Genomic DNA, 26910 nt, shown 5'->3' with positions numbered 1-26910 from the left:
GGGAAATGAGGTCACCTTGAATGACCATAGTTTCCTTAATTGATGACTTCTGGCGAGAAGGAAGGAAGTGGTTAGAGGTATTCAACTAGCAAGGACTAACTAGGTGTATGGCATCAGACTAGCTGTTCTGCTGGCCCCCAAAACAGGGATGGTGACCCTGCCTCAATGACCAAGTCGTCTAGTTCAAGATTTAATATTAAATCACATGGGAACTTAGAGAACGGGAGACCCAGGTGTGCTACATATGGATTTCTGAAGTCAGAGAGAAAATTGTAGAGCTCTGGATGAAAGGGAAGGCTCTGGGGGTAGACTACCCGCATATGAATCACAGCTTCCTCACTGACTCTGTGTTTCCCCGAAAATAAGACCTCGCCGGACAATCAGCTCTACTGCGTCTTTTGGAGCAAACATTAACATAAGACCTGGTCTTATACAATACAATATAATGTAATGTAATCTAATTAATATAATATATAATTGGGTCTTATGTAATATAATACAATACAATATCGGGTCTTATGTTAAGTTTTGCTCCAAAAGACGCATTAGAGCTGATTGTCCCGCTAGGTGTTATTTTCGGGGAAACACGGTAGTCAGGTGATCTTGGGCAAGCCACTTCATTCTCCAAGGCTCAGTGTTTACATCTCTATAATGGAACCCACATTGCAGGGGTGTGTGAGACTTGATAGCACATGTGACGTGCTTACCAAATTCCCCCCATGAACATAGTAGGGCCTCAGTAAATCTTAGCTGACATTTTTATTATTGATTGGAGTATTCAGAGAAGGATTCTTCAAGGCTTGTAATGGAGAAGTTGGAGAGGTACTCTGGAGAGGAGGAAGTCCGTGTAAGGGGGAAAACGTAATGAAATATATCGGCATGGAGATGATCAGAGGCAGGGAGGCCAGTGGTCATATTTGCCTGACTAGAGGAGTGGCAATAAAAACGACAGCTTATTGAGTATTTGCTCAAAGCATCTCATTTAGGGCTCACTGCGGCCCTGTAAGGCAGGTGCTGGTATTGTTCTCATTTTGCCAGTGAGGAAGCGAAAGCTCAGAGAAATGAAGGGATGGGCTGCAGGTCACACGGCTTGTAAGAGGCAGATCTGGGACCCAATCCAAGCGAATTCCCTCTATACTATCTGTTACCTAATTAACGGACTTCTTTTTACATGGTGTTGATAGGGTTTCGATGAAACTGAGATACCTTCTTGTTCCAAGAGGTATGATAAAGAAGAGAGGTCCAGTGGGAAAGAAAGGAAGGGACGCTGGTTGTGCCTTTTTATGAAGAGTATATCGAGCTCTGATCATTTTGCTATCATGATCTCTTTGAAACGAGACCGGGTTCTTGCCTGGCTTGAGAAGGAAGATTTGACCGTTGGGGTATGGCCGTCCCCTAAAATGTCTAAACCTCATACCTGGGTGACAGCAAGGTACTCCCTATGTGAGCAGAATGGGCTTTTCTTGATGAAAGCTGTCTGTCTGACTTAAGGACAAGAAAATTGTTAGGTGCACTGCTTGTGGTATGGGATTCAGGGGGCATCTGTCCTGAGCCCGAGAACAGCCCACCGGGAGGGAATGCTGCCTGGGTTCTGGGAGTGAGTGAGAGGCCCGAGCAGTATGGCTCAGGGAACAATGTCCTGAGCCAGGCTGTGCACCTCCAGAGCCCGGGGGTTAGAGCAGCTTGACATTCAGTGAAGGTGCATTATGTTGTCTCACACTTTGTTTTTCAGTAAAACTTTCCATATATGGAATATCTTCCCTGAACTCTTATTTATTTATTTTTTTCCCCATGATATTTTGAATTCCTACCTCTTCAATGATTGAATTCATTAAACACTTATTGGGTAATGAGCGCTGTCCATGGTATTGAAGATGGAAACTAAGAGAAGGTTCTCGTACTCCAGAAGCTCATATTTTGGAGGATGGCATGGTACCAGGGGCATTTTTAGGTGCTTGTTATATATGTCAGTGAGTTTTTAAGGAGCTAAAGACACGTCATGGGTTTTAAATGAGACAGGTTCAATTTTGTCGTTATATAAATACGTCATACTAATCTAACATGTTAATACTAGGGAAATTGGGTATATCTGTGACTTCTGTTCTGTCTTCACAATGATTCTATAAATTAAAAAAAATACACATGAACATCCTTTTTTTCTTGACCCCACTTTCTCTACCAGGTACCACTTCATTTCTTCTCTTCCCTTTGCGTTGAAACTGAAAAGATATTTATATATTATCTATTTTCAGTTCTTCCTCTTCCCCTAAAAAATAAAAAAATCTTACTCCAATCAGGCTTTAGCCTCCAGCAACATAGTGAAAATGCTTTTGTCAAGGTCACTGATGACCACCATGTTGGCCTTCATGTTGCTACAGCCAATGGTGGTTTGACCCGTTCGCCATACTTGACGTAGTGGACCACACCCTTCTCTCTTGACGTCTGGGTTACTCTGCTCCCTGGTTTCCTATGATTTCACTCACTGCTCTTTCTCAGTACCCTTGGCTGGTTCCCATACTCTCCATGATGGAAGGTGGTGAGCTCAGTTCTTAGTCCCCCTCTGGTCTTTATCTGTACTCTCGGCCTAGAGGATCTCATCTCGCCTCATGGCTTAGGATAGCATCTTACTGCTGACAGCTCTAACTGACTTCCCCAGGATGGACCTCTTTCCTGAGCTCCACAGTTTTATAGCTACACTTTACTCGGATATCCAGTGGATACCTCAAACCGAACATGTTCAGAACCAAATGTCAGTTTTCTCCACCCAACCCGAACTACGGTATCCTCCCCCGTGTTACTGGATGGCAACGCCAGCCTTCCAAATGATCAGATGGGAACTCTCTCTCCTTGGCACCTCATGCCCCATCTTGCAGCAAATCCTGTTTGGCTTCTCCTTTAAACCTCGAGTCCAACCACTTCTCCACCGCCGTTGACCACTATCATCTCGCACTAGGGTGACCGCAGTAACCTCCTAACTTTCTTGCTTCTTCCCTGTTCCCAGTCAGCCTGTTTCCAACACAGGAGGCAGTGACTGTGCAGATACGAGATTGTGTCATTCCCTTGCTCCAGAACCTCCTCATTTGGCCACAGTAAGAACCAAAGTCCATAAAATGGTCCACAAGGTCCTGCATGGTTCACGAAGGCCTGCACGGTTCACGAGGTTCTGCATGGTCCATGAGGTCCTGCATGGTCCACGAGGTCCTGCACGGTTCATAGGTCCTGCATGGTTCATGAGGTCCTGCACGGTCCACGAGGTCCTGCACGGTCCACGAGGTCCTGCACGGTTCACGAGGTCCTGCACGGTTCACGAGGTCCTGCATGGTTCATGAGGTCCTGCATGGTTCATGAGGGCCTGCATGGTTCATGAGGTCCTACATGGTTCACGAGGGCCTGGCTGCACCACCTCCCTGAGCTCATCTCCTACGACTCTCCCCTCACTCGCTCTGGTTCAGGCACCTGCCAAGCCCCCTCCCACCTCAGGATCTCTGCCCTGCCAGTCCCTTCTGTCTGGGTTACTTTCCTCAGGGTTCCTCTTTGCTCGCCCCCTCCTTCGGTTCTTTGCTCGGATGTCGCCCTGTCCACATCACGACCTGCCTCTGGTCCATGTTCTCAGAAACGGCCCCCTGCTCCTCCTTTTCTTTCCTCCATAACATGTGTCACCGAACAAGTCAGAAATTTACTTTGGTGTATTGGTCGTCTCCACTGCACAAATGTAAATTCTGTGAAAGAAGAGACATTTTTCCGTTTTGTCATGGACGTACCTCACGTGCCTTGAGCCATTCTTGGCAAATACTGTGTTTCCCCGAAAATAAGACCGAGCTGGACCATCAGCTCTAACGCCTCTTTTGGAGCAAAAATTAATATAAAACCTGGACTTATTTTACTATAAGACCGGGTATAATATAATAGGATATAGTATAGTATAATACAATATATAATACCAGGTCTTATGTTAATTTTTCCTACAAAAGACACATTAGAGCTGATGGTCCACTATGTCTTATTTTTGGGGAAACACGGCAGTAGGTGCTCGTTAAAGGGTTAGCAACTGATGAGTTAATTCATTGACTTTCTAAAATGTGGGTCAAGTGGGTTCTTTTAGAGCACGGAGGTGATTCAGGAATGGTCCCTAACTCCTTTGTGCTAAACAAGGTCCCCCTGTGAAAGCCAGTGGACCAGCCTACGGAGTGACTATTTGTAAAAAGAGCTCATAATTTTGGGTAGTTTCTGATTATTTTATTTTCTCTTTTTCAGTCATATAATGTGACTTACAGAGAATAAACAACTTCCTGTCCCTTGTTTCTTTCTCCACCCTGCCCACAGGGAGTGCTCGATAGTCCGATGACTTTGTTCCTTTGGGGGAGGGTGATAAAAGCCTTCATCGCAGTGCAAGCGCTGTCTGCCACGCAATGAATGACAAGCTGTAACCGTGAAGAAAAGGAGACTCTGGGTGTATGTCTGAACCACAAAATATTCCTCAGCAGGCCACAATGCTACCCATTACACTTAAAAGAAAAATTCTTGTTCCCCTAGCCTTCCCAATAATAGTAGGGTCTTCAGGGGTACCCCATTCAAGTGTTATTCATGATTATTTCTGCCTTGCTGGGGCTGTGGTGTGCTGTCTTCCCTTCTCTTTGATTTGTAGCAATATGAACATTTATAGCTGTGGACATTTAAAACCCTCATGTGTAATTCTAAAAGTCCTGCATGCCAACGGCCACTAACACCTCAGCATCAAGTATGTTATTCTTCAGCCATCCGCCTAGCAGATGGGACGAGTTTTGGTGGGGAGGAGGGCAGACATTGGCTCTGAGCAAGGAGAGGAGATGGGGGGCGGGGTTCCTTAAACCCCCAGAGAGAAAAGGCTGGGGAACAAGTGTGCACCAGAGCAAGAAAGGGCATGGACGGAGGGTTACCCATGAGGACCTGCAGCCACTTTCCCGCTAGCGTGAGGGTCCTTCCCGAGGAAGCTCCCTTAGCGTTTCTTCTCACCAACGAACAAACCAGGTCATTGCATTCCCCGTCTCAGTCCCCGTGATGTCTTCCCACGCACGCTGAGTAGACCGAAAGCTGCTCGCTCTGGCCTGCCCGGCCCCCGTGGGCCGGCCCTCCTCACCTGTGCACCAACCTCTCTTGCTGGCCCTGCCCTTGCTCCCCACGCCCCGGCCACATTCTTAACCGCGTCATGCTCATTCCACCTTCAGAGTCTCTTTCTTGTGGCTTCCTCTCCTTGGAAGAATTTTCGTCTCCCCGCTCTTCCCATTCTTGCCTCCTTGTTCTCACTCATGAGGTAGCTCTCAGATTGGCTCCTCAGGAAAGCCCACTCAGGGCTCCGTACCTTCAGTGCTGCTCTCTTGCCCCACTCTTGAACTCGTTCTTACATGGCCTTGTAAAGCCTCTCTCCTCACGTTTATTACTGTCTGAAGGTATCTTTCCTACCGTGAGGTTTTGTCTGTTTACCGCCTGTGTTCCCCTAAACGGAGGGTCCATGACAGCTGCATCTGGTAGCATCGCCAGTGTTTAAAACAGCGCCCGGCATCAAGTGGATAATCTGTACATTTTTGTCACTGAACGACCTTTTTGTCCCGTGAATTTGTGCCTCAGGAGAGCGGCATACCTTCCCGTGTGAAAGGGGGCTCAATGGAAACTCACCTGTGCTGGAAGGCGTCAGGAGCGTGATAGCTCTGGGTGGGCTGGGGGAGGGTGGCCACGGGAGGAGGCTCCAGGTGGGCTTCTGGGGACCTGGTACTATGGGTTCCTTGGCTTGGGTTCCAGTAGCACAGGTGGGTCCCATGTATGACAGTTCATTGAGTCGGACTCTTAAGATTCACATGCTTTTCTGTGTGCAAGTTATATTTCAATAAAAATTCCAAAAGGGTTGTGTGTGTGTGTAAACACACACAATGGACTATTGCTCAACCATGAGAGAGAAGGAAATCCTGCCATTTGTGACAACATGGAGGAACCTTGAGGACATTATGTTAAGCAAGCTAAGATAGAGACAAATCCTGGATGATGTCACTTACATGTGGCATCTAAAACAGCCATAGGAACAATAGAACTGTGGTTACCAGGGGCCGGGGGCGTGGTATGGGAATTGGGGAGATGAGGTTTGAGGGCACACACGGGTGATTAGTGGGTAAGTTGTCCTGGAGATGGAAGCGCAGTGCAGTGATGAGAATCCACAGCGCTGGATTACAGACTGCAGAGCTGCTGAGAGACCAGATCTTCATGGTTGTAACCGCAAATCAGACGTCGTAACTATGCGACACGGTATTACAATACACAGATGTATCACTGTTGATTACAGTGCTGTACACCTGAAACCTTCATAAGGTTACATGTCAATTACATCTCCATTTGTAAAAATGCTGGAAGGAAAAAAGAAAGGTCCAGAAGAAAAAAGTTAACTCGTTGAGTTTAGGATAAAGCAGGGACAAATGACTTCTTCATCTTTAAAAGAAGTCATTGGTTCTCAACCAACCAAGAGAGATTTCATCTTCCTTCTTTCTTCCCCACTTCCCCCAACATTTGGCATGTCTGGAGACATGTTTGGTTGTCACAGCTTGGGGCTGCAACTGGTATCTTGTAGGTAGAGGCCAGGAATTCTGCCAAACATCCTACAATGCTCAGGACGGCTCCCCCCGCCACCCCAATAAAGAATTACCAGCCCAAAATGGCAATAGTTCTCAGGTCGAGAATCCCTGCTTTTTAAGAACCCACCTGGGAAACTTCAGATCATTCACACATTCATTTCACCCACCACAGCTGGCACGGAGGAAGGGCCGTGTTTACTTAATTCAGACAATGTTTTCTTCCCCAGGGGGGTGTCTGGGAGCAGGAGCAGCGTTGACGTCTGTTTGCTCCCTCTTAAATCTCTGAAATAGAAAACGTTCTCAGTCTGCGTTCCTCTGTTTCCCCTACTCTTTGAAGCCCTCTGACGTGGGCTGTGGTGGTGAGCTCCCAACAGATCCCCGGACGCAATTTAAATGTCATTTCAGGGCTGGGATCAGGGCCTGAATATTTAAGATGTAAATTGTTTGGGTCACGCCTAAATCTTTTATGGATTTTACTGGATGGGAAAAATGAGTCAGTACTTTTTGATAAAGTTCCCTTTCCCTCCATATTATTCACAAAGCCAGCCAAGTGAACCAGACTGCATTTGCCAGAGAGAATAAGGGTGCTTGTTTGGGGCACAGTATTAGATTCTGCTCCGTTCCCAGCATGCTGTGTTTATGGTTCCCAAACCAAAGAGCAGGTAGGAGCTATGTCCCTAGGTCATTGTACCCTTGCCAGCAAAGACACACGGACTGCCAGGTGGGGGTGGGAGAGGTGGGTGGGGGGTGTGGAAGTGAAATTAAATAATCTAACCCTAGGTGGAGAATTAGGTCCCTCGATAGTGGATTATACAGAAATATTGAAATTCCCAGACTCGAACTCCGGTGATTAATCCTTTCCCATCCTCCAGTGTGAATCCCAGGTCTGGTGATATTTCAGAGGCAAAGACAAAAGGTACACATAGGGGTGGGAAGGAGAGACAGAGAGAGAGAGAGAGAGAGAGAGAGAGAGAAAGGGAAAGGGAGAGAAAGGAAGACATCTTTAACAATTTTAAATTCCATGGACTGCAGAAAGAATATCTATTTTCATCTTTTGGGGAGGAGTTATGCCTCGTGCCTCTCACTCCCAGCCCCTCCTCAGAAATTCATTTTGGATGTTAACGTGAACAGCTTCTCTTCCCCTCTGAATGCTGCTTTGGATTTTGACAGGGTATCTCAAAGGCTGTGATTAGACAAATTTTCATTAACTAATAAGCGAGTTCTTGGGCAAACCATGCGTTTTTTGTCATCTCCTGTGAAAATTTTAAAAAGCCATTAATTAGGAAGAAAATCTCTAATTGTAAGGCACAAACTTGTTTGCGAAGAATAGTCATTAAAAGGGGCAACGAAAGCATTAGCAACTTCACTGTCAGAAAACAACTGTTAAAACGCAAGTAGAGTTGAGGTGTTTGTCCAGACGGAATAATGGCTTTCCATTTCCGGGGCTGTCATTGCAGTTTGACTGGAGGGATTGTTGGTATTGTTTCAGGCACAATGTACAGTGGGCCTACATGCTTCCCGTTCCTTGGCTTTGGGGTTCCCAGCCACAGCCTCACGTGTTAATTTCTAGACAACATGGCCATAGGTAGAGTTACTCGTCTAGGCCATCAGTGCTGTTTCTGCTTTGGGATTGGGATGATTTGGGCAAAACCAGGACAAAGAGTAATGTTTCTGTGGCCCAGACGGTTCCCACTTCCAGCTGTGCAGACGGAGAGCCGTGGTCTGACATCGGTGGGAAGTTTGTCCGCCACCCTGATAGGTCGCCCGAAGAATAGCTCGCATTGTTTCTGCTTCCCGCCAAATCGATTCTTTGGGGAAAATGTAGAAAAATGCAGGAACTTGTAATGAAGGAATTTTAAATTCTCCTTCATTCCACCAACCAGAGAGAGCTGGTGCTGACATTTTGGTGTCCCTTCTCTCCTTTTTCTTTTTTTAAATTGCTTTTTAAGCTTTTTATGGCATCAGTTTTCGGATACGTGCTGCCAAAGTGAGCACTTTTCATGGCATCAAAATGGCATGATGAAGTGCACACGTTTTAAGTGTCCAACGTATAATGAATTTGTACTTGTACATCGATGTAACCACCTCCTAGATCAAGATAAATCACGTTTCCAACAGCACCCACCCCCCACTTTCATGCCCTTGTGCAGTCAAAACCTGCCTGCTCCTCCAGGCCCGGGGTACCTTTATTCTGGTTCCTCCCACAATGCAGCCCATGATTTTGAACTTAGTGGAAATGGACTCACATGGAATATCTCCTGTGGGTCTCGCTGCTTTTATTCGGCGTGTTGGTGAGATTCATCTTGTTACTGCGCATAGCTCTTGTTTTGTGATTGCTGTGTGACACTCCATTGTATCCTGTACCACAGTCATTTGCTCATCATTGATGAACAGTGGCGTTGTTTCCAGTTTTCAGCTATTAGGCATAAGGAACACACATTCTGGAACATATCTTTTGGTGGATAGACACTCACTTCTTTTGGATTCCTGTCCTTTTGGGTGGGTGCATGTAAGTATAGATTGTATTCTATAGGAAATTGAACTCACTTCGTATCTGTTTCTCTATCTCCATCTCTACGTCTCTCTCTCTCTCTCTCTCTCTCTCACTGGTCATGGGAGTGCAGTGTCTCTCAGGAAACAGGCCTGTCTTAGCAGCCCTGACGTGTGCAGACATTGGCTGGGGGTAGCCTGGAGGAAGCACGGTGGCTGCACAGGCCGGATAATTCTTTCAGTCCTTTAGGTGTATCCCTAGACTATTCCCTCCCTCGTTAAACCCGGCGTAGCTCCAGCCGGTGTCTCCTGAGATTTAGCCCTAGTTCTTGGCCTGGCATCTAGGAAAGGAGGTGGGGGCAGGTCCGAGAGGGAGCACATGTTGCCTCGTCAGGGAGGAGCTTCTGCAGCATCTTCCGAGGGAAGGGCGGGGCTGTCTGCAAACCCAGAAAGGCTGCGTCCTCCGTGTCCCCGTGCCACCCTTCCAGGTGTCTCCATCTCACATTTCAGGGTCCCAGCTTCTCCTCCCCTCCGGGCCCCTGACCTTCACATGCTCAGACCTACCTTGCATGAGCTTTCAAACATCTCCGGGGGCTGCAACGCTGTAGCCATTTGGTCATCAGTCTGCTGCTCAGGTGTGGTGGTTCTGGTAGCTGCGGAGGTGCTCTGGGCCTCACACTTTGTCAGCAGGCTTCCTTCCATCTCTCAGCGTGCTTCTGCAGGTCATCAGTGCGCCTTGCCAGGAACCAGCCAGCTCTGCCGACTTCAGAAGCATTGCTGGCCCCGTGTTTTCCAATCGCCTACGTCACTACACTGGATCTATAGCATTTCCTTCCACTGGGACGTTTTCCTAGGTCACCATCAGGGACATTTTTTAGCAATGCAGCCACCAGCTTTTGACAGAGACTGTGCATGCTTATGTGTCATCCAAGAGGACACCTTCTCCACCGGCCGGGCAGTGGCAGGGCCAGGCTGCAATCCCCTCATGCTGCGTGTTTTCTCAGCCCCCTGCCAGCCAGGGACCCTGTGTTAGCTCCAGTCCTCTGCGAGGCAGAAACCAAGAGAGGATCAAAGGTTTTATTCGTGAACATGCTTGTGAAAGAAAAAGGTGAAGGCGCCAGAGAAGCTGGAGGAGTCATCAGGCCACATGCAAGCCTTAACCCGGCAACACAGTTGTCTGGTATTTACCCTGGAGTTTTGGAGAAAGAGATTCAGAGGTGCCGAGCGCACCCAATGGCCACATGGTAGAGGTATCAGTGTGGGGTAGGGGGAGGTGCCCTGTTTTTAAACCAGGGGACCTAGGCTTGACTCCGGGCCCTGCAGGTAGACAGCTGAACCTCTCCGAGTGTCCATGTGTAAAATGTAGCAGCAACTGGACGTAGGCATTTCTTTCTTTCTTTACACCTGCTCATGTTTCATTCTCCTTTCTTAACAAAACCCAGCCTGTCTTTTGGGGATCATCATCTCTTTTCTGCTTATTTCTGTTGCTTGCAACCAAAGATCCCCAAGTGAGAAACAGCTGTACCCCAAGGGTTTTACTTTTTTGTTTCCTTTTTTTTTTTAAGTGAGCATTAATGAGAGTACATATTAGCTCAATCAGAGTCTAGAAAGGCTGGGGTTGAGATGGAGGGAATTCTTGATTTCCAGTTTTCTTCCATCCTAGAACTTCTGCCTCCTTATTTTTGCCAGCAACTGTCCTATTTCTCCAACAGCAATTTTTACTTACAAAACGCTTTATAAGCATGGTTTCATTATCCATTGTGGTATGCTGTGCTGCAGAATTCCTTTGGAGAACAAACTGTGAATTGCAAGGAGCTGGGAGTTAACTTAGCATCTGGTAGGAAGAGATGTGAGGGAGTGGGGGTGGGGCTTTTTGATTGTGCCTCAAAAATGGATTCTAATTGCTGTTTGTATTGCTGGTTTAGCTGACACTGCCTTTAGTTCTTTACCTTTTTAAAAACTTCTTTTCTAAGTGACTTGGGAAATGGCCTGTTTGACTCCAGCGCCGATATATTTACTCAAACATTTAAAATATGTCTGCATACTCATGTAGCTGGGTGATTTTGGAAAACATCTCAAACCCAACAATTCCAGTTTTACTTAAAATATTGAGAACTGAAGTATTATGGTAAGGGTGAGGTAGTGTTTGAAAATCTGAATAATTCTCTAAGATACTGAACTCATTTTACTCTGAATATAAAAATACAGCTCTAATACAGTGGTTAAGGAAATGGGCTTCAGAGTTAGACAGAGCTTGATTTAAATCCTACTTCCGCCACTTACAAACTGTCACTGTAGGAAAATTAGTTTTCTCAACAGAAAAAGGGAATAATAATGCTATTAGCCTAGGCTTATCTTATTTCATGCTTCGGAAAAAGTCTTCGGGAAGCTTTCCCACACGACTCTCTCACCCTCGGTCTGCCTTACGTTTCCTTGTGATACACGTTCATAGGACAACGTCCCTTCTCTCCGAGAGCCGGTGGCAGTTCGAGTGGGTACACACTTCTGTTAGATTGTCCGATTGCATCTGCCTCCACTCCCCACCCTGCCCCGGGCTAAGGGCCGTGAGGTTCGGGTCAACCGTGTCTGTCTCCTTCACTTCATTCTCAGTTCTGGGCTCCTGGTTGGCACTCCATCAATCTGAACGACTGAGTACATGGAGCAATGATTGCCTAAGGAGGATTAGCTGAGATCGTGTATAAAATCCATGGTGTCTGTCCGGTGTAGGCTACAAACTGAATAAAGGTAACTGCCCCACCAAGAAAAACACCAAAATATATGCCCCCCCCCAAAACCACAAAAGACAAAACCCCTTAACAACCAAACCACAGGTGATGCAAGAAATGAAATATTTATGTGTTGTCATCATTAAATGCTGATTGTTCAGGCTGAGTTACGCTCCTGGAGCAAAGAACCATCGATTTCAGTTATTCAAAACCACAGAGGTTTATTTCTTGCCCACATGACATTTGCAGTGAGAGTCAGGCTCATGGCGGTACCCCGCCTCCCACAACGGGGTGCGAGAGCCCAGAAGGGCCTGACATCAGCAATTAAATACACAAACAGGGAAATGGTACCCGGCACTTCTACTCCAAGCCCATTGGTTGGAACGAGTCACATGACCCCTGTGCCTTCATCAGCTGGGGCTGCTGGGGCTGCTACAACAAACTATCATAGACTGAGTGCCTTAAACAATAGAAAACTATAATACATATTTTAACAACCTGGAACACATAGGCAGTGAAAATTGGAGGACACCCCTGGCTGTGCCAGGTATGGATACTTTAGTTTCTACTTCATGGAGATGAGAAGGAGGGGGAGCCGGAGTACAGGGAGTGGTTGGGGAGCTCAGGGAGTAACTCCAACCAGTAGGGGAGTTATTTCAGTATTTCAGCAGCTCGTGTGGCTGTGCAGAGGCGTCCCTGTTAGTTGTCAGTCCTGGAGGAGTCGGGCCCCATCTGAGTGTGACTGTCCCAAAGTCATTCTTTTTTTTTTTTTAAATGTACTGTGTGTTCTCTTTGGTTTCCATAGCTTGTCTGCCCCAGGGTGAGGCTACCAGAGCCATATTTAAATGTTTGCTAAAGAGCCACATTTCATAGATAAGAGACAGAGAAGGTAGGAGACCTGCCCCAGGTCACACAGCAGATGGGTGATAGAACGGACTCCTGACTCTTAGGGCTGCCTGTCAGTCTAACATCCCTCCCTGCTCCTCTCACTGCCTGGCACCCAGCTCAAGCCCCAGCAGGATCCCAGCACTTCTGGGCTACTCACCAGACTGGGGCAGACATACCCAAGGCATTTAAGAGCCACAGGGCTTGGTGGCCTATCAAATCCTTGTACCGTCCACCGTGACCATGATGCCAGAGGGAAGGTGGCCCTTTCTGGGAAAGACTGGCCTGAGGGTGGGGTGGGGGGTGGTGTTGCCACACGGCAGGACAGATGGACAAATTGCCATTCTCTTGCCCAGCACTTTTTGGGCTGGAGAGCAGGTGGCCGAGTCAGCCCTGCATTGGGTGCAGGACCCCTAGGCATGGGGATTTGCTAGATTGGAGCTCACCTGCCCCTTTCCTGATCTGAGAGGGAAACAGAGGCAAAGAGAGAGAGACCAAGGAATACAGAGACGGGGACACAGAGTTATGGAGGGAACTGAGCAACAGAACTGGAGGCGAAAGACACCGCGAGGAACAGAGCGAGGGGGAAACAGCGTGATAAACTGAGTTCAAGAGAGACAGAGAAAAGGAGCAACAGGAAAACACCAGAGAGAACGACAGCAGGGGGAAACAGAGAGAGCCTACGAAGTAGAGACGGAGCGAGGACTGATGGAAGTGCAGGAGAGAGAGCGTGTGGCACAGATGGAGAAACAAAAAGACTGGCAGAGAGGCCAAGAAACACACAGAATGGTAGGTACAGGACAGGCTGCGGGGCTGGTGAAGTGCCATCACATGCAGTGACATAGGGGGGATGTGCCAGTGACTGTTTCTCATTGTCTGTGAAGTCAGCTGCAAAGGGCGAGTGAAGAAGAGACAACGAGGAGAAAGGCGTTGGGGTGAGGTGGGAGGGACAGGGGCCGGGACAAGCAGAGCCCCTGTTGTGGCTGTTGAGTAGGGATGCGCAGACATGCCGACTCGATCCTCAGATCTGCACCTCCGCAGTGGCACATTGCCTCCCACCAGCCACCACTCCGCCAGGTCGCTGTCCCTGCAAGGTCGTTGCCTCGGAGCCTTGTTTGTTGCTCCCAGATCGGGGGCCACGAGGAGGCCCTGCCCGGGAGCTCCATCAGAAGCTTCCATCTAAACCTGGACTTGGCCTCCAGCCACTGCAGCTGATTTGGAGAACAGTGGGAGGACAGACCTTGGTTTGTACCTCGGTGGCTTTTAACACGTGGCTGGTGGTGGGGTTTTTTGTTGTTTTCTTTCTTTCTTTTTTTTTTAAAAGATTTTACTGGGGAAGGGGAACAGGACTTTATTGGGGAACAGTGTGCACTTCCAGGCCTTTTTTCCAAGTCAAGTTGTTGTCCTTTCAATCTTAGTTGTGGAGGGTGCCATTCAGCTTCAAATTGTCCTTTCAGTCTTAGTTGTGGAGGGCACAGCTCAGCTCCAGGTCCAGTTGCCGTTGCTAGTTGCAGGGGGCGGAGCCCACCATCCCTTGCGGGAGTCAAACCAGCAACCTTGTGGTTGGAAGGACGCACGCTCCAACCAACTGAGCCATCCGGGAGCTCAGCGGCAGCTCAGCTCAAGCTGCTGTGTTCAGTCTTAGTTGCAGGGGGCAGAGCCCACCATCCCTAGCGGGACTCGAGGAATCGAACTAGCAGCCTTATGGTTGAGAGCCCACTGGCCCATGTGGGAATGAAACCAGCAGCCTTCGGAGTTAGGAGCATGGAGCTCCAACCGCCTGAGCCACCAGGCCGGCCCCATGTTGTTTTCTTTCTGAAAGTGGCCGGGAGATCCCTTCCTGCTACCTAGGCATTTAAGTCTTTATTTTTATTTTATTAGTTTCAGGGGTACAAAACAACATAGAGATTAGACATTTACACCCCTCACTAGGTGATCACACCAATAAGTCTACTACCCCCTGACACCAAACATAGGTATTATAATACCATTGACTGTATGCCCTACGCTGTACTATATATCCTGTGACTATATATATATATATATATATATATATATATATATATATATATTTAGTTATAGTTAACATTCAGTATTTTATATTTTTTCATGTGTACAATGTAGTGATTCGGCATTTGTATAATTTAAGAAGTGATCCCCCGATGAGTCCAGTACCCGTCTGACGCCTACATAGTTTTTACATTATTGACTGTGTTCCCCGTACTGTACTTCACATCCCCGTGACTGTTTTGTAACTACCTATTTGTACTTCGTAATCCCTTCACCTTTCTCACCCCCCAACCCCCTCCCATCTGGCAACCATCACTTTGTTCTCTGTATCTGTGAGTCTGTTTCTGTTTTGTTTGTTTATTTTATTCTTTAAATTCCACATAAAAGTGACATCATATGGTATCTGTCTTTCTCAGTCTGACTTATTTCACTTAGCATAATATCCTCTAGGTCCATCCAAGTTGCAAATGGTAAGATTTCATTCTTCTTTATGGCCGAGTAATACTCCGTTGTATACATGTACCACAGTTTCTTTATCCGTTTGTCTATTGATGGGCATTTTGGTTGTTGCCATATCTTTGGTTGTTGAATAGCGCTGCAATAAACATAGGGGTGCATGTATTTTTTTGAATCAGTGTTTTGGATTTCTTTGGATAAATACCTAGGAGAGGAATTGCTGGGTCATAAGGTAGTTAGTTCTATTTTTAATTTTTTGAGAACCTCCATACTGTTTTCTGTAGTGTCTGCACCAGTCTGCAATCCCACCAACAGGGCACGAGGGCTCCCTTTTCTCCACATCTGCGCCAGCACTTGTTGTTTGTTGATCTATTGATGATGGCCATTTTGACAGGTGTGAGGTGATATCTCATTGTGGTTTTAATTTTCATTTCTCTGATGGTTAGTGACATTCAGCATCTCTTCATATGAGTCTTGACCTTATGCCTTCCGGTTAAAGAAACTCTTTTAAAAAACGCACACAACTGTCCTAATTCCACTCTGAGTATTTCAACCAGAGCGAACGAGCTCAATCACAGAGTAGGTTCCAATGACTAAGAATGTTAGGAAGGCTGCAAGGGTTCTGTCTGCCGGTCCTTGTAGAAAGGAAATGAAGGCAGGCACCGTTATGTCCCCCTGTACAGGTGAGACCACGGAGGCTCGAGGTTGGGGGTGCAGAGGGCAGGGCGGCACACCCAGGACCCCGTCTCTGTGCGCCTCCCGTCTGTCTGCATGCGTTTCTTAGTCACTGTGCTCAGCCTGCCCCGTTACACAGATGAAGCCAGCAAGGCTCATCGGGGGACAGAGGTGCAGACTGAGGGTTTGCACTCAGTTCCGCTTCTCTTCTGGCTCCCTCCTGACCTCCGTGCGCGGGGCTGGGGTCTGTCAGAAAGAGAGCCCCTCTTGATGTCGTGCCTCAGGAAGAAGCCAGGAAACGAAAAGCTCCCGTGGTGCTTAACTACACGTACGCTTAGAAGTGGGCGAGATGCTCAATTTCACGTGAGCATATCTTACTACAATTAAAAGGGACAAACGGAAGCTCCAGTAGTCACCCCTCAGGAGTGCACGATGCACTCTTGTCCAGCCCAGCCTCCCCGCTCTCTCCTCTAACCTCCTTTTCCTCCAACTCGTGGCTTTTGCACATTCACGGCTTCTGTTGCCTTGTGTGTCTGCTGCCTCATGGCTTTCTGCTTCCTGCGTTCTCTGTGTGCCTTGCTGCCACCCATCGTATGTATGTGTGTGTGTATGTGTGTGTATGTGTGTATGTATGTATGTATGCATGTATGTGTACATGTATGTATGCATGCATGTGTATGTATGTGTACATGTATGCATGCATGTGTATGTATGTGTACATGTATGTATGTGTATGTGTGTATGTATGTATGTGTGTATGTATGTATGCATGTACTTATGTACGTACATATCTGTCCATCCATCCACCCATCCATCCACCTTCCAAATCAACCTTCCTAAGACTGAAGATCAGATTGGAAGGCATCAGGTCTGGTTCCTTGGACACAGGCTCTCCGATGGAGCTGTGCCTGCAGGAATTTCGGGGGGCAGCTTCAGGATTAGCACCCTGGAGGAGTGAAGACAGTAGGACGGGGCAGAGGAGAAGTCGCACCGAGCAGCGGCCTCAGCGTGTCCTGTGAGCGCTTTGGGGCAGGATGAGTCCTCAGAGTCGTTCCCTTCAGGCAAGCAGCCAAGTCTATCTGCCCTGACGTTGACCCCTCATTGGATGTGGGCTGCCCTTTGGGGGTGACATGGCCTTGGGCGAGGTGGCTCTCTTCCACCGAGGGCGATTCCCGGAAAGCGAGACGGCGGACACGGCCAGGTAGCTCCCGGCACTCCCAGCCAGGGTGGCAACGAGCGCCTCAGTGTTCCGTGATTCCTGCTGCTGCAGACCTGTCCACCCAGCTGTTAAGGGCACGTCTGTAAAGAGACTCTGAGGCTGATCTCCAGGCATGGCCATTTCCTCTCTGTTCCACAAGCAGTTCCCCTTGATATTGTCCGACCCCAAAGTGCCGGCAATTGGACGTCAAGGAAATGCCCTACGAATGCAGACAGAGAACACGGCCCCTCTGAACAGGGCGGTCTTTTCTTATCAGCCAGGCTGCCCTTTAGAATTCCCTAATTCCTCTGAGGTTTTCTTGTGGACAGTTTTTTTTTCCTGCTCAGTCTAGGCCTCTCTTTCCTCTCTGGCAGCGTCTCTCCATGAAGTTAAAACAGAGGCGGGACACCCACAGGCTCCAGGATACGATATAGCACCGCCCCTCAAACCGCGCTGTCTCCGCTGCAGCTGAGCTGTGGCAGGGCCCCCCACTTCTGCTTCCCCCGCACTGATTTCCACATCCCGCCGCCGGGGACGGTGCCCCTTGGCTGGCTTCCCAAGCTCAGCCTCTCCACCTTCGTTTAATACTTCCTGGCTGGTGAAAACTTGTTTCCCACCGACTAGTTGGCATCTGGCGCGTTTTCCCACCCTGAGGAATTTGGCTGCATTCACGTCAGACCTTTGCACGTTGCATTTGGGTGGCCAAAGCGATACGTCCTGCCCCAGTCCCCAGTCCTGGAGACTCTGTTCCCTGCGCCAGGACAGCGGTGGCATGGGGAGGGGGCCCCAGCAGCAACCCAGACGAGATTATCAGCCACAGGATTTGTTCCACAAAACCCAGGAGTCACAGGAGCCTGGCTGGGAATTGCTGGTAGGTGCTCAGAGCAGGTCCAGTGATTCAGAATCTGCCTGGCTTTGCCTGGTGGGAGGCCCTGGAAACTTCCTCACCTTCTCCTTCCAAGACCCAGCCAAAGAGCCTATTCTTGGAGCAGATAACTTTTCATCCCCGAGTTGCCAAGTGTTTGTAATTGGTTTTTCACACATCGTTCCTGGATAGGAGACAAGATTTGTTATAATTAAAATTTAAATACAGGGTTATGATAACCCACGGCGTCTCCGTAGGACTGGCTCTGGCAGAACAGTGAGTGACACGGCGAGGCACGTTTTCTCTTCCGTGTCTTGTTTGCACAGCTCTGTTCTCTTTGGAAGCGACGGTGATGATTCACTTTGAGCAACCCAGCATACTTCAGGTAAGCCCGTTGTTCCCGGGCTCACCAGCTCGTCGAAACAAACAAGGTCACCTTAAGATAAACGTCTGGGTGCTCCAGGCTTTTGCTTCCTCCTCCTGGACAGACACCCCCCCTCCCCCCCCCATTTCCAGGCGTCTCCCGGGCAATGACTCTTGTGTAAGAGCAGCCTTCCTAACTCAGGTTCTTGAAATGTACCCTCCTACGGGCCATCTGAGGGCCCTGACTCCCCCCTGTGCTGCTGCTGAGGTCGGAGTCCCCATTGCTCTGCTGGGGGCAGTGGGCACCTCAGGGTCTTCACAAATGTGCTGCAGCCCCTGGGCACAGCCTGGCATTGAACTTGGTCTTCAGGTCCCCAGAGCAGCTCTGCTTGTGTCCAGAGCCTCGTGGACAAGCGTCAGTTTCTCTTCTCTCATCAGGGCTCTGGCCATCGAGACACAGACCAGTATCACTTCTCAGGTCTCAGGGGGCTTTGCTAAAAGGATCGTTAGACCTCTGGATTTTTCTCCCTTGTGCTCAATGCTTAGAAGACCCTGCATTACTGTTAGAAAGTGGGGCCGGGGGCGCCCCGAAGAGGCTGCACCATGAAACAGCTGCTGAGGGGCAGATTTAGTGATTCACCCTCAGTAACATCCGTCAGTGAAGCTCTCCAAGCTGTTTTCCCAGTGATGTTGTCTCAGCCACACGTGGTGGAAGGAGTGGAGTTGTCTCATGCCAAATCCACTGCAGCAAAAACAGTGACCTCACGGACAGCGATGAAATAGTCAAGCAACAGCAGATGGAAAAGAAGAATTCCAGTGAGGCGGGCGAACTGTTAGCTACATACATTGTTTTGGGTCCTCGCTGGTCAAACCAAACCCAGTTCCACTAGCCAGAGAGTAACGAGGACTGTCCTTCAGCCAGAGACCCTAGCCAAGCCACGCACTGGCCAGCAAAACAGCTCTTCTGGGAGCACAGGGGGTGGGGGGGGGCAGGCGTAATTTCAAAGCATAGCCTTCCCCTCCACGCAGCATTCAAGAGCCCTGTTTGTTCACGACGCCTGGTAAATCGGAACCAGGGAGTCACATGAGTTTTTTCTTTCGCCTTTTCATTTCCTTTATTAATGGAACCTCTCAGAAAGCTGTTTATCCATTTTACTAATACAAAAATCGCAATCCTTCAGACAAAGGCAGCAGATGCTACTGAAAGCTGGAGATGGGGCCCGAGCACAGCTCTCATTGCAGCGTGAGCAGAGCCTTGTCTGGGACGACAGGAGCTCTGTTCTCATTGGCTCGGTCACTTTTGCCAATTCTGTGTAACTGTGTCTTTCTTTGTCTGCCTTGTTTCCGATGTAAAGTTTCTCCTTGAGCGCTGGTCAAACAGGAATCTGAGTAAAGGCACCACGCGGAGTTTTAAGACAACGGTGTTCCTGGGACGGTGTCTGTCAAGCACCAAGGGTGTCTAGGATACATCCACAGCTCCCTTGGGCCCTCCTGTGGCGGGGTCGTATTTAGTGTCACGTGAAGCCTCCACCCAGCCCCACGTGTGCCCAGGGAGTGACACTTGAGCCACAAGCAGCCAGTGAGGTGGCCCCGTGTGAGAGTCACGTACCTTGCACTGGATTCTGATTAATTAGCTCCATTAGGTCCCCTTTCTGAGAGATTTGAATAGGAGACAAGCTCAGAGGGGGTGGGACGGACATTAGTGCAAGTAGGAACCTCGCCGGTTTCCTTGACCCTACACCGACACGTCGTCACTCAGTGTCCATAGTTCTCAGGGTTCAGTCGCGATGAGGCCCATTCTACGGGTTGGACAATGTACGATGACATGTATCCACCCGTGTAGCATCATACAGGGCATTGTCACGGCCCTAAAAGTCCTCTGTGCTCCACCATTCGTCCCTCCCACCCACTCCACCCCTGGAACCACAGACCTTTTTGTCATGTCCGTCGTTTTCCCTTTCCCAGAATGTCATACAGTTGGAATCATACAGTCTGCAGCCCTTTCAGACTGGCTTCTTTCCCTTCGTCACGTGCTTGGAAGTAAGCTTCCTCCGTGTCTTCTGATGGCTTGGTAGCTCATGTCTCTTCAGCGCTGAATAATTGTCCATGTTCTGGATGTTCCGTAGGATGTGTATCCATTCACCTACGGAAGGTCATCTTGGTGGCTTCCAAGTTTTGGAAATGATGAGGAAAGCTGCTATGAGCATCTGTGTGCGGTTTTTTGTGCGGACGTAAGTTTTCAGATCCTTTGGGTAAATGCCAAGGAGCACGATCGCTGGGTCCCACGGTAGGAGTGTGTTTGGTTCTGTAAGAAAATGCCAAGCGGCCTTCCGAGATGGCGGCACCATTTCCCTTCCCACCAGCAGTGACTGAGCGCGAGTTCCTGTGGCTCCACGTCCTCGCCAGCGTTCGGTGTGGTCAGTGTTCTGGGTTTCGGCTGTTCTAGGAGGTGTGCAGTGGTGCCTCGCTGTGATTTTAATTTGCATTTCCCTGCTGACGTACGATGGGGGCAACTTTTTATGAGCTTGTTTGCCATCTGTGTGTCCTTTGTGGTGTCTGTTCAGGTCTCTAGTTCATTCTTAAATCATGTTTGTTGAGTGTTACGAGTTGTTTATATATTTTGGCTCATAGTCCTTTATCAGATGTGTCTTTTGTGAATATTTTTCTCCCAGCCTATGGCTTTTCTTCTCAGCCTCGACGCTTTCTCTTTTTCTCTTATGACGTTTTTGCCTTGACGGGCAGTCTGATGTAGTGTTTAAGCATTCGGATTCTGAAGACATCTGCTGAGTTTAAGTCCTGATTTTGTCACTTGCTCAGGCAATTGGTCATTCCATTCTGACGCTGTCTTCATCCGTGAAATGGCAATAATAATACTGCCACCCTGTAGAGCTATCACGAGGCGTTAGAACTGTCCTAGTATGTAGTGAATACACATCGTATAAACGGTAGTCATTATTATCAATGTTTTTTTCCTTTTGTGTAGTTTGGACCCAGTCACTAATTTGGTCTTTCTTCCACTACTCGCTTCCTTTGAGCCACACTGACCTCTGCGTCTTTTTCCCTCTGTTTCCTTCTCCCAAAATGCTTTCCTCCCAACATACCAGTGGCTTTCCGTCATCTCATCATTCAGGGTCGGTCTGTGCCATCATAAGCAGAAGCAGTTTAAAGGCAGCGGGGTTTCCTAGCTTTTGTACAAGCTGAGCCCACTGACGCAGGGCGTCCCAGAGGGAGGGGGCGTTGGAGGAGAGAGAGAGAGAGAGAAAGAGAGAGAGAGAGAGAGAGAGAGAGAGAGAGAGAGAGAGAGAATCTCTAGGTTCAGAGAGAAGTGGAGCCTGAGCCCTGCTGTCTGGAACTCTTCCTGGAGGTGACAAGCCCACAAGGGAAGGCTGGGTGCCCAGGGAGACTGGGTGCCCTAATCCTGCCAAGGATCTTCAGTCTCTGAGTGTGGTCTGTGCACCACAGAACGCCGAGAAGGGAGGGCATTATGAGCCTGAAGCTGGCGGTACCCACGGTACCCGCCCTGGTGGTACCCAGGTGAGCGGTGTTTGGGGAGATGCTCTCTAATGCCTACTGTGATGGGGAGGATTGGCTCCCCTGCATCTGCTATGAGTCACTGAGGCTGAATTCCTTTTCGTTCTCAGGGGTCAGGGCTCAGAGCCAGGGGGACACGGACTACGGGTGTCCATTTATAACTGTAAACTATAGACAGGGATGTTTCTTTGACTCGGAGTTTGGACTTAAGAATTATATATAAGGGACATCTATCCCCAAGTTCTTCCCTGCCCGTTGTAATTTGAGCGAGTGTAGTTACTGGTGAAGTTGCCTTTTACACGGAGGCCTTGCAATGCTGCTCCTCCTGTGTCTGTCCTCCTTTCCTGAGCCTGCTCCTCTCATCCTTCAGGTATTAGAAGTAAGTTCCCTTTTCAGACCACACTTTTTTTTTTTCTGAAATGAAAACTTAAAAAAAAAAAAGTGATATCAAGATGAAATCTCTAAAAAAAAAAAAAAAAGGAGTCTGTATTTTCCGTCTTTACCTAAAAATTATTTTGCAAAAACAAGTTACGTGGGGTTCTTCCTTGCTAGGGAAAAGTAAAGAACAGTATCATGCAGTTTTATTTTGGTGTGCGACCCTGATTCTAGCTATAATGTAAGTGACACATTATACCTCCAAGTACAGGGAAGTCAGAGAAAATGCTTTGCAAACACTGTAGCTTGGGTTTTTCATTTTTTTCAGACCACACCTTTGAATTCTCCCGTGCCTGGCACAAGGCTCGGTTACTGTGGCATCAAGTCAGTTTGTTCAGAAAGTGGTAGTCATTACTGCTGATCATAGATCTCTGGTTTTCCCCTCTGTTAGTTACATGGCTGGAGTACTTTTCCTGGCCTCTGGCCGTTAGATGAGACCGGCCAAGTCATCCTGATCGATGAACTGTGAGTAGAAGTGGGGTTTGCCACTTCCGGCAGGCAGTGTCTAGTCCCAACCGCCCCTAACCTCCCCCCACCCCCCGTGGCCTTCCCCCTCACTGGCAGGGCAGCTGGCAATGTTGGAGATGGTAGCTGCTCTGTCAGCCGGCCCTGAATGAATTAAGACTAGCAGAGCCTCCCCTAGCAAACTATGGATACACCGTGAGCTGGAAATGAACTTGTTTTAAGTGAGCGAGACTTGGGCATGTTTGTTATCACCACATCAGCTAGCTTATCCTGACCGGGTACCTGCCGCAAGCTCCCTGACAACAGTCAGACACTGTTGCCAGACTGTTGAGACCAAAAGAAACACTCAGCACATTGGCACTGGCCGATTTATCTTTACAGACAAAATATTTTGCCTTGACAAACATGCCCAGAAGGAAGTGGATGTTGGCTATATTTAAAGCATGAAGCAAAGGAACTGTTTCTGAGTGTCCAGATGGATAAACATGCGCAAAGTGAAGTTCAAAATGTTCAGGAAACGTTATCAAAGTATAGAAGTTGTCAGTGTGTCCTTTTGTATGTTGCACACACATACAGTGTAACTAAGAGTTGTTTGGTTGCAAGAAACAGAGAGCGTTTGTTCAGATTCAGAGAAGTTAGATTCATGGTTGAAGATCAAACTATGATGTGAGCCAGGCCATGGAAGACCTGGGTCTGTGCACTCCGTGTATCTTCTCACCTGCTGTAAGTCTGAGCCTTACAAACTTGTAAAAACATCAAGCAAGTTCTCAGATTCTCTCCCATCATCACAGTGGATGGAATTTTCACAGAATTTGCATATCAGTTCCTTGTTGAATTTTCATTATTTTGCCATCATCTGTTTTATCCCTTTTTGATTATATATTTTACCCTCCTGGGAAATCTTTGTACCAGTATAATGATACACTTTTTAGCATTTGTATTTCTGTTATCTGATTTCAGAATTTCTATGAAGGATGGACTTAGAAGTTGAGCTGGAAGGGACGTTTGGCCTAGCAGTACATTTCCACAGGACTTCCCTTAAGAATGAAAATTGTCAGTTGTCCATTTGAAGAGATGGGGGAGTTGCTGCTGGAGATTCTGGGGGAACAAAGCCCTCCCTACTCCAAGGGCATCCCTGGCACCTTGACGGCTGTCTTCCTGGAGAATCTTTATTCTAACGGCAGTGATTCCCCAGCTGTCTTCTGTCTGTTCCTTCCACAAGACTCCCTCTCTCAAGCTCATGTTTGATATTGTCACAATCGATGGAGAACATAATGGATTTGGTATCTAATCAGTTCCCAGTGAGACTTTGGAAAAGTCATTTAGCTTCTTAGATGGGGAATCACGATAGGATTTGATTGAGTTGTTATAAAAAAAATGACAAGGTCACGTCTGGGAAAGGCTGTCTTACGACGAAGGCCCAGAAACACTCGCTTGCGTTCTCTTCCTGTAGTCGATGGGCAGAAGCAGCCTGGCCTAGCTGTTACCGTGTGTCAGCTCCGAAGTCACAGAGCTGGGTTCAAATCCTAAATTCTGCCTTTTGCCAGCTGTGTGTAAACTGCTGGCAAGTGCCGTCACTCCTCTAGTCCTCTCTTGCCATGTCAGCAAATGAAGGGACTTGCTGTGTTGTGGGGCTTAAATGAGATATTGAATATACAGCATTTGGAATGTTGTAAACGCTCAAGAAGTGGTAGGTTTCATCAACTTCGTTATGAAATACTAGTTTCTCGCTTCCTGTCAAGTCTTGCGTCTTCGGGTGCAACCCACAAACCCCGACCCGAAACCCTTGGGGCCGTATGCGTTTAGGAATTGAGAACACTCTGGAAATGAGAAAGATAATGTGGTCCTGTACATGGCCCCGCACCCCATCCCCAGTGGGGTCTGAGGTCTGGGGTCACGCTTTATGATCAGCTCATTAGCACAGTGGAATATGGGAAGGTTTACGCTAAGTACAGTGTGGGGTAAATAAAGGGTATAGATAACCTCACGTAAGCTCGAGTCCAGGTTTGCTGCCAAATGAGTTTGTGCTAAAAATTAATGGAAAAACTTTTGGCTTCCACAGCCATTTTGGAATTCAGGAACCTGTGCAATCGTAAAATTTCTCCAGGTCTGTGTTTTTTAAGCTATTTTTATTGGCCAATTTGACTTTAAGCTGTGCTTCTCCTACATTTCTGTTTATTTACTCCACCAAGGCGTCTTTTGAGCTCTTTGCTCTCCTCCCTAGACGTCCTGTGTTTTCCTTCTCCGTCTCTGTCTCTACTCTTTATCCTCTGCTGGATTTTTCTTTCTCTTTCTGGGGTTCACACACTACTGGCATGAAGCCCGTTTTCATGTTCTTTGTTGTTTCCCCCTCTGTTACGTTCTCTCTAGCTTCTCATCTCCCCCTTCTCTCCTCCTCTGTGGATTTCAATCTCGCGCCTGCCTCTCTTCTCTCTTTTCGTGTAAATGTCATCTTCCACCTGCCATTTCCTTTCTCCCTTTGTTCATTTCTAGTATCCCTGGGCTTCCACGCCAACGTCCATACCAGCATCTTTCTCCTTTAATTCCTTCATCTCCTCCCCTCTGTCCACTCTTTAGTTTGCAGTGCCAATAATATCGTGATAATTTATTGAGCCCTGGCTGTGTGCTAAGCACTTGCCACGGATCGTTTAATTTTGTCCTTACAGCGCACCATAAGGCAGGGACTCTCTTCGTCCTCCTATTTCAATGAGAAAACTCAGTCTGAGAGATAAAGCGCCTTGCTCAAGTAGTCGAGTAGCAGAAATGGAATTCCAGCCCCGTTGTGTTAAATCTCTGTGTTTAATCCTTGGTGCGTGAAACTCATTCCGAAGCTCACGATTTCAGTCACTACCCCTGTATTTCCGTCCACGCAGAGGCCAGTACCACCCCTGTTATTTCACTACTCTCGTCTTTCTGGGTCCTTGTAGATTCTTGCAAAGACTTAGCTCTGCCTGCCCCCTTTTCAGTGTGCCACGTACCGTGGGCGGTTTGTTGGATTTGTCTCTTCCTGTGGTTGGATTCTTGGTCCTTATCTTTTCCTGGTGACCCACTGAGATGCTTTTATAAACCCCCCTGCCCCCCATTCTTATGGTGGACGACAGGAACAGTCTCAGTGTCGGATCGTCTCGTCCCCACAAACCACTGACGCGTCCCGGACCTATATGCTGGGCAGCACAAGGAGCGTCTGCTGTCACCATTACCACCACATGCCCGCCTCTGAGCGCGCCATTCAAACACATCTTGGCAAAACGACTTCATATCACGGACGTCCCCGGTACCTGTGAATAACGGAAGCGACGATTATTATATGAGCCTAGGCCAGGCTCCGCTGTGCTGCAGGAACACAGACCTCACGTTTCTGACTTCGCACCTCCACCATCTCAAAGTCCTTTAGTTCCAGAAGCTTGGGTGGGAGACGGGGTGTGGCGTATTCGTGGCCTGTCACACACAAGCGTAGTCATTTTCATCTTCATTTTTCAGATGAGGACACACGTTCATTGTCCCAGGTGTTCCAGGTTAGTAAGTGGTAGGTTCTAAAATAACATCACAGCCCTGACTCTTCTTTCCACTGCGTTTTCTTGTAACTAGAGTTATTTTGTCTATGTTAATGCTTCCTGTCTTGATTGATTTGTTCACAGTAAGTTAACAGAATTTCCCTTCCTTCCTTCCCCTTGATTCTCATTGGTTGGGCTTGGGCCACATGTCTGCCCTCAAACCAGTTGCTACGGGGCCTGGACAATGCTGTGCTCTGATTGGTCAGGTCTGTGTCATGTGTCTAACTCTAGAGTGGAGGAAACTGAGTAGAGCGCACCTTCACCCCTGCAATATATAATGGGAACAGTGGGGAACTCGCCCTCTAAGTGAATCCAGAGTGCTGTTACTGAAAGAAAAGGCAGTAGGTGTCAGGCAGGCAAATCAAGGTACCATCCACCTGGCTGAACAACTGAATGAAGAAGGAAATGTAACAGAATTAGTAAGAAGGGAAATAAATTAATGGGCATGTGACACGACCCGACCAATCAGAACACTGCATTGTCTGGGCCATAGTGATTGGTTTAAGGATGAACATGTGATCCGAGCCCAACCAATGAGAACCCACGCTGGAGTAAATGAATGAACAAATGATGCTTGTTTGGTGGAGGATGAGGGAATTCTTCCAAACGATGAAAAGTGAATTAAGGGCAAGTTGACAGCACAATAAAGGTAAAATTTGGC

The 26910-nt window shown here is 48.0% G+C and overlaps 1 long non-coding RNA gene across 1 annotated transcript in view; it reads left to right on the top strand.

Annotated features, from left to right (window-relative positions):
* Window positions 1-26910, top strand: part of LOC117019500 (uncharacterized) — a 250821-nt gene that overhangs the window by 65723 nt on the left and 158188 nt on the right. The window lies entirely within an intron of this gene.

The sequence above is a fragment of the Rhinolophus ferrumequinum genome (genome assembly GCF_004115265.2).
Source record: "Rhinolophus ferrumequinum isolate MPI-CBG mRhiFer1 chromosome 15 unlocalized genomic scaffold, mRhiFer1_v1.p scaffold_54_arrow_ctg1_1, whole genome shotgun sequence".
Lineage (NCBI taxonomy): Eukaryota > Metazoa > Chordata > Mammalia > Chiroptera > Rhinolophidae > Rhinolophus > Rhinolophus ferrumequinum.
This window is presented reverse-complemented; position numbering and strand designations above follow the sequence as displayed.